The sequence below is a fragment of the Benincasa hispida genome, chromosome 11 (genome assembly GCF_009727055.1).
Source record: "Benincasa hispida cultivar B227 chromosome 11, ASM972705v1, whole genome shotgun sequence".
In the NCBI taxonomy this organism is placed as follows: Eukaryota; Viridiplantae; Streptophyta; class Magnoliopsida; order Cucurbitales; family Cucurbitaceae; genus Benincasa; species Benincasa hispida.
The window spans coordinates 36,638,937-36,651,102 of NC_052359.1; the positions used below are offsets into that span (position 1 = coordinate 36,638,937).

Below are 12,166 nucleotides of genomic sequence, written 5' to 3' on the forward strand. Positions count from 1 at the left end.
TCCTTATACTATAGACCTATTTAGGTTATCACTTAGGGCATGATCCACTTGTATATCACATATACATGCTTAAGTTCACATAAGATAACCAATGAGCTTTGTTTATTGGATATGAGGAAATGTTGGAATTAAATAACATTTATTTTATTCATCAAACAATGTGTATCTTTACAAACCAACGAGACTCCAAGAGAATTAGGACATTAATCCCAACAGACGCTTGTTCACAGGTTGAATTAACAATGTCCAAATCTATTTGTGTGAACATCTCCGATGTTACTAACTCAAGATCATGTCCTGCACTTCTATCTTTTCCAAATAATTCATCAAGTTCTACGTTAATGTCACTGTCCCCATCATTTCCAGGTTCAAGAAAGACTAAATCTTTAGGACACATCGACATATTTGCTCAAATTTTTACGATTGTTATAGTTGACAAAAAATATATTTATACTAATATCCCAATCCAACATCAATCCAATTTTTTTTTTTTTTAAACAGTCCAAATAGATCAATACTCTAAACAGTCTAAATATGATTTTATAACCAATCCAAATATTTTCTTTTAAAATAAAAAACCAACTAGAGCCCAAATGCTCATTTCAACTTATAATATTAAACTAACAACAAAAAAAATCACATAAGCCCAAATTTAACTGTCCAAATTATAATATTAAACTATTAAAAAAAAAAAAAAAAAAAAAAAAAACTCAAATTAGCCCAAATTTAACCGTCCAAGTTATGATATTAAACTAAAAAAAAAAACTCAAATCAGAGTAAATTCAACTGTCCAAGTTTTAATATTAAACTACAAAAAAAAAAAAAAATAATTAGCCCAAATATAGATCTATAGACCGTACGCTTAAATAAGCTCAAATGAAAACAAAATAGTAGTTCTATGAGCACACACTTAAATATTTTGGAAACTCTATTTTTTTTATGTATATCTCATATATTGGAAAAAAAAATAAAATGTTACCTACGGTCGACGGTAGTAGGAAAAACAACAACGATGGTAGATGGTGGACGGTGGACGTGGTGGACGGTGACGAAGAATGGACCGATGACTATGAGAGAGAGGCAGAAAGTGAAAAGTTTGAGATGAGAGGAAAGTGAAGAGAGAAGACCGTGGGGTGCGTCTTGGGACTACTAAATCGAGTAGATGATTTAGGGTAGTCGTGGACCCTGTCCATGATTACCTGGTTAACACTGCATGACTATACATGTAGCAGTCTGCTAGTGCCAAGTGTGCCAGATACACGTGATGCAAAGGAGGTTGTGGACCCCGTCCACGATTTAAGGCTAATGGTATACCAGGTCCATGATTCCACTACCTATTTTTGACATTACTTTAAGTCAAACCCTTTTTTTTGTTAATAATTATTAAAATAACATTATCTTTTAAGAAAAAATTCCTACTACTCAATCTCTAAATCAATTTATTATGAGATTCTAAAAAATAATAATAGTTTTAGCAATCAATTTTGGCCCAAGAATTCTTTATATATTTTTAAGATTAAAGATATGTATATATTTAAAGAATTCTACTCCACCTTGAAAGTTAATTGTTTCCTTCATTAAAGATCTTCTAGGGCATTTGTATCCTTTCCAAAAACAATCTAAAATATATTTCTAATCATTTAAAATTAATTTTGATGATATTTAAAAATATAAAATTAAGTATGGAATTAATAGTGGTTTTAACCCTTTGAGAATAAATTTCAAACATGCACTAAAGGTTAGGGAAAAAGTGACGATGAAAAATTTCAAAATGGATCTAGAAAAGATATGGCCATCATTTCTGTATTTTTGAGGGAGCAACAATTGTCAAAGAAAAATTTAGTGACTGGGACATTCTTAATGAGCCTTATGGCCTATTGTCCTTTGTGGTATCCCCTTTTGTGAAAATAAAATAATATAGGACTTAGGGTAGAAAAATAGCCTTGGAGAAATAGACGAATAAATGGAACTTCACTACTCATAATTGTGACTATAGTATTAAATTTCTATCGACATATTTATGTTTCTATTGATATTTTTCCATTTTCATGAGTTCGATGTTTACGTGAAAGGTGAATTGATATTTTCATTAAATCATCGAGAAATATACAAAACATAAAAACAAGCATCCAAATGCCACTAATATAAATATAATATAAACAATATACATTTTTACTTATTTAAAAATAATAAAATGTTTGTTTATTAATTTAATTTTTTTTTTTTAAATATCCATTCAAATCGACATTTTGTTGATATTTTCATCGAAATTTCTGTAAAATTAAGACCTCGATATTTTTCTCGACATCATATCTTAAACTCTGGGAAAGGGAACAAAGAGAATGGAGAGAGAAAAAGAGAGAAAAAAAAGAGAAGCACCGAAGTCAAAGAGAGAGGATGGGAATACAATCAGAGAAGGTGAAACTAAGAGAAGTGAGAAATTCTCCGGTACATTTTAGACTACATCTATTTCTTGTGTTTCTTCCAATTGTTAACTCATAATTTGTCACGTGACAAAATTTTTCTCAACTTTTTTTAAAAGTATTTATGAATTTTTTTGAGGTGTAGAAATAGAATTGGGATGCATAAAAATGTGTGCATCAATCATTTTTACATAGTTATAAATAAAAGACTATATCATACAAAATAATCCCTTTACTAAGGTTGAATAATTATACACCTAAACTTGAAAAATTTCCCTCTTTTTCCCAACTTAAAAATCATTCAAAAAATGATCATTTCTGTTGAAAAAAAAAAAAAAAAGAATTGACTTGGTAACAAATGTGTAAAAATTATAACATGTGTAGATCTTATTTTTAACTATAGGAGAGAATAAAAGTATTTTTTGAAAAAAGTTTCAAACTTTAATGATAAAAATGAAACATTTAAAATTTTTGGGGCATAATTGATTGAAGCCTAATTCAAAACTCAAGCTATGCCTATTTTGTATAATTTAAACCCGAATTAAATAACTCTTTTGATTTGTACATAATTAGATACAATATTTATTATCCATTTTACAAAATTTATAGGTTACAATTTGTAATTTTAGCAGTATATAATGACAAATAAAAGGACGTTGTTCAAGAAATAATTTAAAAGGTTTATTAAATAAGAAGAAGGTAATCGGATATCCTATGTCCTTGTGACATCGTTGGTAGACTCATTTATGTAAGTTATAAATGATTTGATTTAAATTAGTCATGTGGAGAAGCAGACTCAATAATGGTGTGGTCCATAAATCTGCAAAATATTTGAGATCACCAGGTTTGCTAAAGAAGCTGCACTCCTAGGTTTAGTTTGAAAACTATTTTATTTTATTTTTCTTTGGAAAGAAAAAAACCTTATGTTCACTATTTTTACTTATAGGTCTTTTAGTACTTGTTTTAAACCTGTTTTCAAATAGCAAACCAAACTTTAAAAAGTTAGACTAAGTTTGATAACTATTTAGAGGACGTTTTGGACAAAGAATTAGTTATTAGTCTTAACTTATTATAGTTGGGTTATAATAGCATGTGTTTTAGGTGTAAACTATTTTAGTTTGAGGAAATAAATAGTAAACACTGTACCAAAAAAATAAAAAAATGATAAATGTAAAATAGTAAAGACCCTAGAAAATAGGGGTTTTGAATAGTATTGACGGTAGTTAATTGGAGACTATAAAATAGTATTTACTATAGTAAAAGGTGGTTATTATAATCTGAATATAGTCCTTACTCCAAATATTCCTTAGTTTTTAAAAATTTAGCCCTATAAACACAGTACTTTCATCTATTGAGATTTCTATGTTTTGTTATCTATATTTTAGAAGGGTTTTCAAAATCAACGTCAAACTTTGAAAAATAAAAAAGTATTTATTTTTGTTTTTAGAATTTGACTAATAATTTAATTGTTTAAGTAGAAAATTTAAAAATTTGGATTAAGAAGGAAGGATGTGATCACAATTTTCAAAAATTAAATAGCCACCAAATGGAGCCTAAAAAATAGTTTTCGAAAACTTGATTGCGTTTTTTAAATTTTGCTTAAAATCTAAATGTATTGATAATGAAGGTGAGAAGGTTGCTAAAATAATAGCATAGAAACAAGCATAAATTTCATAAATAGAAATTAAAAAACAAAATCATTATCTAAAGGCCAAAGGTACCAAGGCACAACAATTGAAGCCCAATTGCAATGCCAATATTATCCATGCTTTCATACCTTTCATTAATATGGAAACTATCATACCCAGTTGACTAGGTATTAAGCTTGGTTTTGATGCTTTGTTAGAGTTCCACAAAATTTTCATTTTATACAAACTGAAGAGAAGAAGAAATATGTAACAAAGAAACAAATTGGTGATGTGTAAAAAAACACTTGAAAAATGGCTTTATTTGCCTTTTATTTAAAGTTGTTTAGGAAGGAAATCGAACACGAGAATTTTCATGAGCAACGGAAAGATCATTCCAAATTACAATCATATATAAACTTTACAATTATAATCTCAAACAGAAATATATGGTTATGCATTAATTACAAAAATTACAGCATGATAATACAAATGATCAAGGGCAAATGCTACACACTTTTGTAGACTCATCGCCAAGCTCCTTGATCACGAATACTCGATCAAGAAACACAACAACCACGAACGTTCGTCCAACATGACCGCTACACAGCACGAGCACCGTGCACTCGAACTCAGTGATCGCCTTGGTCACAAACATCCCAAACAACACGAACGGCCTCCACATAACCTTGACAATGTCGAGTTGAGTATGACACCACCAAGAAAGCTACCTTGGTATTCTCGGTGTGAGAATTCAGAGGGTGGGCTCTGTGTGGACTTGGTTTGAGGCAGAAGACGGAGGAAATACAATCGTGTAAACGATTGAGCAAGTGGGAGATGACAGAACTTATCGTATAGGTCGATGCCCAATCGTTTAGCTCATCGCTTAGCTAAGTGTCTGTCGCCTACAAACACTCCATGATTGTTTATCTTATCCAAGCTGTCGCTTTGTAAATCCTATTTACTTGACAACTTCCGTGAGAATATTTTCGAGAGAGGAAATCTCCAAACAACAATTTTCAACCTTTTTCTTTTCTTACTAAAATTAGGAAAACATTTTTCCTTTTATCTCATGGTTACCATGAAACCACCAATAATCTCCACTCAATTGGTTATTAGAGAAAAAGAGTTAATTATCTAATAATTAATATTATTATAAATATAAATGATAATTAACTTACAATATTATATTTATAACCTATAGTTTAATATTTCATCTCATGAAACATATAAACCATAGCTCTTTTTCTATTCCACGGCACTTAATGTAAATCTCATTTACATTAATCCACCACTAGATGTATCTTATACATCATACCCATCATATCATATATAATCGAATTACCTCTTATCAATTTGAACATTTCAAATCAACACCAAGAATTGATCCTCAACTGAATCCATTGAGTTACAAGAGGACCTTATGAACCTATAGCTCGAAGCTCCAACGGTACGTGAATAACTGACTAAACTCTTTAGTCAGGGGATCCACCATCCGTTAATTGCTAGGCATTCCACTAAAGATCGACAACTGGACTCTCCTCACTACAGATATATTATGTGTCCATCTTAACCAATTAACAGTGCGACAACCCTTCATAGATTGCTCGTAAGTACAGCTGGGCCAATAACCATTATGTTCCTGTGGTTACATCTAACTCCTTAAGTACCACTAATACCTCTAATGAATATAAGTCATAGTCCTACTATGACCGAGTCCTCTCTTCCAAAGAGAAGCTGTGGCCATTATGTGCAAGCCCCAGAATCAGCCCTTAATGGAGCAATCTCTCTACTTATCCCTGCTTCGAGAAAGAAGTAAATTCCATCTTGTGTATTGAGTTCCCAGCTCCCAAATCAGACAAGTCCCCAAAAAGGTAGGCATGTTGAGTTGGCAATTTGGCTACTCACCCCCATACTAATCAAAAGACCGCCCTCAAAGGCAAGAGTTCCCAAAAAACTCAGGATTGAGATTGTGTCATCTATGGTCATTTAGGTGAGATGTAAGTCTCTAGTATCAATGGGGCGTTATATACAGAGTCTAGTCATCTCGTAGTCCGGTCTTATACAAACTTTTTGTATAGGACACCCCCACTTACACTTCTCCACATGAATGGTCAGGATCTACCATCTATAGTAGTTTACAATACTTGCAAACCTCTACAAAGCGGGTTGTATCTGTAGTGTCACCAGGATTAGGTATCTCACCTTAATCCTTATACTACAGACCCATTTAGGTTATCACTTAAGTCATGATCTACTTGCATATCACATATACATGCTTAAGTATACATAAGATAACCATGGAGCTTTGTTTATTGGATTTGAGTAAAAGCCAGAATGAAATAACAGTTATTTTATTCATAAAACAATGTGTATCATTACAAACAACGAGACTCCGGAAGAATTAGGACACTAATTAATATTATAAGATTTGATGTTGTTTGCTAGTGATTTTCAGGATTTGAGCAAGAGAACGAGATTTAGAGTTAAAGAGAGTGCAAACAGGCCGATTTTGTCCAATAAAGTCAAGGAAGAGGCTAAATCTCCAAAGCACGAAAGAAAGAAGGCCAAATTGCCCAAGAAGAGGGGTGGCCTGGCGAATGCATGGCACCTTAAATTGAGTGCATCAAAGGGCATGGTGCTGTAGAGCCGTGGTCAATTACGCATAAAGACTAGTCGATAGAGATGCAATGTTGTGTACAACACAGCTGGACGGTGTCGTAACGTTATTATAAATATGGCAAGTTTTTTATTATTTATTCTAGGGTTTCAGCCGGCCACCATATCGAGCTTTGGAGTTTTTAAGGCAAAAAGAGAGAGTTCTGAGTAGATTACAAAAGGTCCTTGGTGCTAGAGTTGATTGGAGAGCTTGAAGGGTCAATTTCACCACGAAGATGAGATTAGAACGCTGGATAACACCCTTATTTCCCTTATGTATCTTTGATTCCCCTTTGTATCTTTGCATTCTAATATTTGTTCTCTTCATAAAAGCCATGTTAAGCTGATCTTTCATTGTTCTAAGGCTAGATGAATTCTTTAGTTTATTACTAAATACTTTTGTGGATCTTGAATGCCAATTTACATTCATATTTTCTAGCATAACTATTCTTAATTCTTTTGAATGTTTGATCAACATTTGAATGTTTTCATAGTTCAAAATCGTGCTATAACAAAATGGTTTTATATTAGATTTTGCATCCTAAACTATTGTTTAAATACACTAGAGTAGTTGGATAACAATAGATATTGTTGATAAAGAGTCTTAATATTTGACTTAATTATCTAGTGATCAAGAGATTAGTAATTAATAGTTAAGTGAAAAAAAAAAAAAGATTGATTTCAATCTGGATAAAAGATTTTGAGATTTGAGTTGTTAGAGTTTTGTTATTGGCTGTATATTTGTTTAAGATTGCTGGGTTGTGGTTCTTCAAAAGCTGCCATACAAGATGTCTCACAAGATACCAATCCTGCAGTTTATTTCTTTCTCTATCTGAAAATTTTGTAGAGTTTTTTTTCTTTTTTTTTCTTCCTGGATTCTTTCCTTTTTCATGTTTTGCAAAATTTGATTGGGGATATTCTCTTTTTTTTCTGCACTATTTAACGTGCTATAAGCAATCTTGCTAGGGTTGTTGCATATGTTTTTATGAGAGATCGCAGACAAATCTCCATGGTGTTCATTGTTCATAAAGCAAGAAATATTCATGGTTCTTGGCGGTTTGTTCTACAGTCTTGCTGCGAGTGATTCATTCTTGAGAAGCAATCTTTATCTTTAGGGGAAGCCTAAGGCAAAGTAGATAGAGAAGAGATTCTCTTCCTTAGGGGACCCTAAGATAACATTCCTAGAGAAAGAGTTCTTAAACTTAGGGGGAGCCTAAGTTCTTTAAGTGAAAGGAAGTTCACAAAGAGGAAAAATATCTTCATAATAAGTGGGAGTCTCACTCATTTAGGCGGAACTTAAGTATTACTTCACTAATATTCATATACTTATAAGGAGCCTAAGTTCAATTAAGAAGGAATCTCACATCTAGAGGAGCCTAGGTGATCAAATAAATTAGGCTCAATGTGTGTCATTGCAATCGTCATTATTTTATAGATAAGCACAACCTTGTAAATGTAGGACTTTTTCATATTAGTGAATTATCTTTCTTGAGCACACTGTCCTTTAGACATAGGTGATTTATCACCAAATTAGGTTACCAATCTCCGTGTGTTCGTTCCTTGATTTACAGTTTGTTATTCTTTTGTTGTCTCTGAAATTGTTAGGATGTCTTATTTAACATCTATAGTTTGTGTGACGGGTCACTTCAAAATTTTATAGGTGTTGTGTTAATTGTTTCAAGAGGTAAGACAATTGAGTTTAGTAATTCTATTGATGTAATTTATTCCCTAGAACGTCTCTTTGTTGAAAATCTCCCTACTTGATCACTTATTGTTTTCTTATATTAGTTCAGATTATTTTGCATAGTTACAACATCTGTGAAATGCAATTATAAATATTTTATCTTTTAGCTTAATTTGTTCATAGTGATGATTGAGTCTAGTTTAACAACATTATATTATTGTCGTCATGCAAAGTAATTACATCCTCTTTTAAAAGTCTTGTAATATGACAGAGTTTTGAAGTCAACATCAAATATAATGAGAATAATAACTAGTCACACCATGGTATTATGTCTTTATTATGACCTTTTGAGAAAAGTATGCTAATTAGCAAACACTACCTCATGAATTAAAAAACACAAAGTGCTAATTGGTCAAAAGTGAACAAAATTCAGCTAATATATGAATGTATTCGTGATTAATAAGGGTTAAATGATATAATTAAATTATCTTCACTCATTAGTTTAAATTTTTGAGTCAATTAGTGATCTAAGATAACATTAGCTTCACTCGTCAACAAATTTAATTATATCATCTAACATATATATATATATATATTGAACAAAGGTCTACAAAAGATTATTTTATTTTATACATAATCCCAAATTTATTTTCAGCCCATAATTATTTTCCTCTGTTCTAATAATATAACAGTGTTCAGCTAACTAATTCTCTGAGATATATGGTTGGATCTCTGTGAGAAATTTAGTGTATTATTTCATTTTGTTCTCACACAATATCAACAAACCAATTTATTTTAGGGGACGTGAATTGAATTTTGAATTAGTTTTTGTGAGTAGTATAATCTCTCCTATATGATTCTCTTATACAAGGGAAATTTCAGTCTTCCAAGCCAATGATCTTTAAATTATTTAAATATTGAAGTATTTTGATCTTCAAAATGTTTTTGACCTTTGAAAAGTGGGGACGTTTGGGGCAATGAATTAGTTATTATAGTTGGATTATGATAGTTTGTGTTTGGGGTGTAGATTATTATTTTATTTTGAGTTATAATAGTATGTTTTGAGATATAAATTATTTTAGTTTGAAAAGGAAATAGTAAATCATAAATAATAAAAAAAAATAATGTTGTTTCTTAAAAATAATGTTCAGGTAGAGAGCTTTGATATTGTTTTTCACCCTTTTATTGTTCCTTAAAAGTGTGTGAGTAGTTATGGGTGTACATGTTTGGTGTAGTTAGTCTATCGTCCCCTCATTTTTGGTTTCTCCAACTTCTGGGCTGATTTTGTGGAAGTGATTATGACTAGTTGGTTCCCCTTAAGGCGCGATAGAGAATGGAATTAGTGCATGTTGATCAGTTGGTACATAACCTCAATTCCATTGAGTTACAATGTCATGCTACGGAGGAAACTCAGTTGTTTTGGGCCTAGACTTGTCAAGAGCAGGCTTCTCTCCAAAAGAAATCTCGTGTGCAATGATTAAGACTCAGGTTGATACGAAAAACCCTAACAATTTGTAAATTAGGAACCCTTTAATTGAACCCCTAACAACAAATTCTAAAACCAAAAGAAAGAAAATGATAAAATCAAAGCTCATAGGAGCATTAAGATACAGAAATGGTAGAATACAAGATCTAAAAAAAGCAGATCGAAAGAGAACCGTACCTTGGGAAGTGAAGAAAAGGAAGAAGAGAATGAAAGTGGAAGAACCAATTAAGGGAATCAGCTAGCTACTCTCGTTTTCAGGCTGAAATAACTAAGAAGGGCCAAACTCACTCCACCATATGAGACCAAAAAATTAAAAAATGGGAAAAGTAGGGGTAAGAGGGACGAATATACTAAATGTTATAAATCATATTAATGTTAAACCAGATTCCACAAACATCAAATCTTTACTTACTGGAAAAATAATAACAAACTATAATATAGGAACTAAACCATGATATGTATCAAAGCACATAGAAAGAATCAAGAGACTCATCTTCTTATTGGTAACATATGAGATGGGTAACTTTAATGGCTTAGAGAACTGAGCATCTATCAAGCCAACCATTGTATACGAAGTAAATGGGCAAAAAATGTTATTTCGAAGATCAACGTATTATTTTTCAAAACAAGCTTTCATATCAATAGAGAAACCCAATATAGGTTTCTCAAGCAAACAAACACCTCCCCACATTCCAAACCTATTAGTCACAAGTCATCAAAAATTAATGCGAACGACTATATTTACCAAGCACTATGATTATCATATCTGGAAGATAGACATATCACTACAGTACACACTTAATCTAATCTTGAAGTTCATAATAATGTTATAAAAAGAAAACGAACTCTCCCCCAACCCACGCACATTCTATTACTAGTGTTTTATTGGTCAACCAATGGACCATTAATGAATATTAGATGAATGTAATACTCCAAAGTTTTATATTCCAAATGAAAGAAAGACAGTTAAGCCATGCTACTATCAAAATCAAACATTAAAAAAACCAATCTAATATAGTTTAATTCTTTCTTCTATATATTAAAAGCAATATTACATATTAGCCCTCTCCAATGTCAAACACAAAGAACAAAACATCATTTTTATAAAATTAAATACTTTTAGACACAAAGAACATGATATATCAAAGAAAATTTACATAGCTAAGAAAACAAATAAAATGAAACTACAATTGGATGGATATATCTCAACAAAGAAATTTATCTTCTTACTATCAGTGCTCGTAAGCCTACCTTTAAAAATATCAAAACAATTGCAGAATACATGTATGATAAACTTATTAATGCAACAAAGGGTTTGTCTAACAGTTACGAAATCAAGAAAAAGGACAAGATTGAGAGAGTTGCAAATCATTGAGATTATTTTCAGTGTTCCAATTATGTGACACAATAAGAGTTTTCAGGGTTATATTTTTGTATGTAAAGAAGTATAACATTGAAAATGATATACAGATGAAAAGAGTTGAAGATAAAATGAGTGAAGGAAATTAGTCAGAGAAGAAATTTCAAGGTCGACACAGCGAAGAGAGAGGTTGCGATATTATACCTTTGGTTGCAAATCTCTGATTTTAATTTGATTTCACTACGTAGGTAGAGGAATGAAGCCAGTGGACGCCAGTGATGATGTAGCAAATCTCCGACATAGTAGCGTGCTGGAAAATGAGAGAGAGAAAGAGAGTCGGTGTGAGATGAGGCAGAGAGAAGACTTTTTCGTGAGGGATTGAAAGGAAGTTCTTGACTAGAGGAAAAGTGATTGATCTTGCCGTGAGAAAGTTCTTGTTGCGAGGGATCACAAATTTCTACCTCAGTGAATGTCGATGCCATGAGAGGGATTGTTGTGAGGTTGTGATGATGCTGTAAGCTGGGATTGAGGGGTAGGTTGAGCAAGACATTTTTTAGAATGTGAGAAAGAAGAGCTACGGAAGGTGGAAGAGTACTGATGTGTAGAGACTAGGGCAAGAGAAAAACGGTGGAGGGAAATACACCAAATGTTGCACGCACGCCCAAATTTTCATCTTTCCGCCTTTTTTTCTTTCTTTTTTCCCACATTTTTTTCTCTCCTTTCCCTTATCTTTTTTATAGCATATTTATAAAGTCCTATAATCAAGAGCTATAATATGTGGTATTTCTTGTAATGTTGGTTAGAGCAATACCTATCATTATTGATTCGTAAGCTAATCTAACCTATCGCTTCTTATAGATCAACATACAATTATATGTCACGTATCATATGTTAATCTAAAGAAATAATCATATAATCCTCAATTGTCCG

General features: G+C 31.8%; 1 long non-coding RNA gene across 1 annotated transcript; it reads right to left on the reverse strand.

Moving 5' to 3' along the window:
* Positions 1-7,564: 7,564 nt before the first annotated feature.
* LOC120092008 lies at positions 7,565-11,930 on the reverse strand. The gene is made up of 2 exons (XR_005485882.1): positions 11,441-11,930; positions 7,565-10,144 (listed from the first exon to the last, which is right to left on the reverse strand). It is a non-coding gene; the product is annotated as an uncharacterized LOC120092008 (long non-coding RNA).
* Positions 11,931-12,166: the final 236 nt, after the last annotated feature.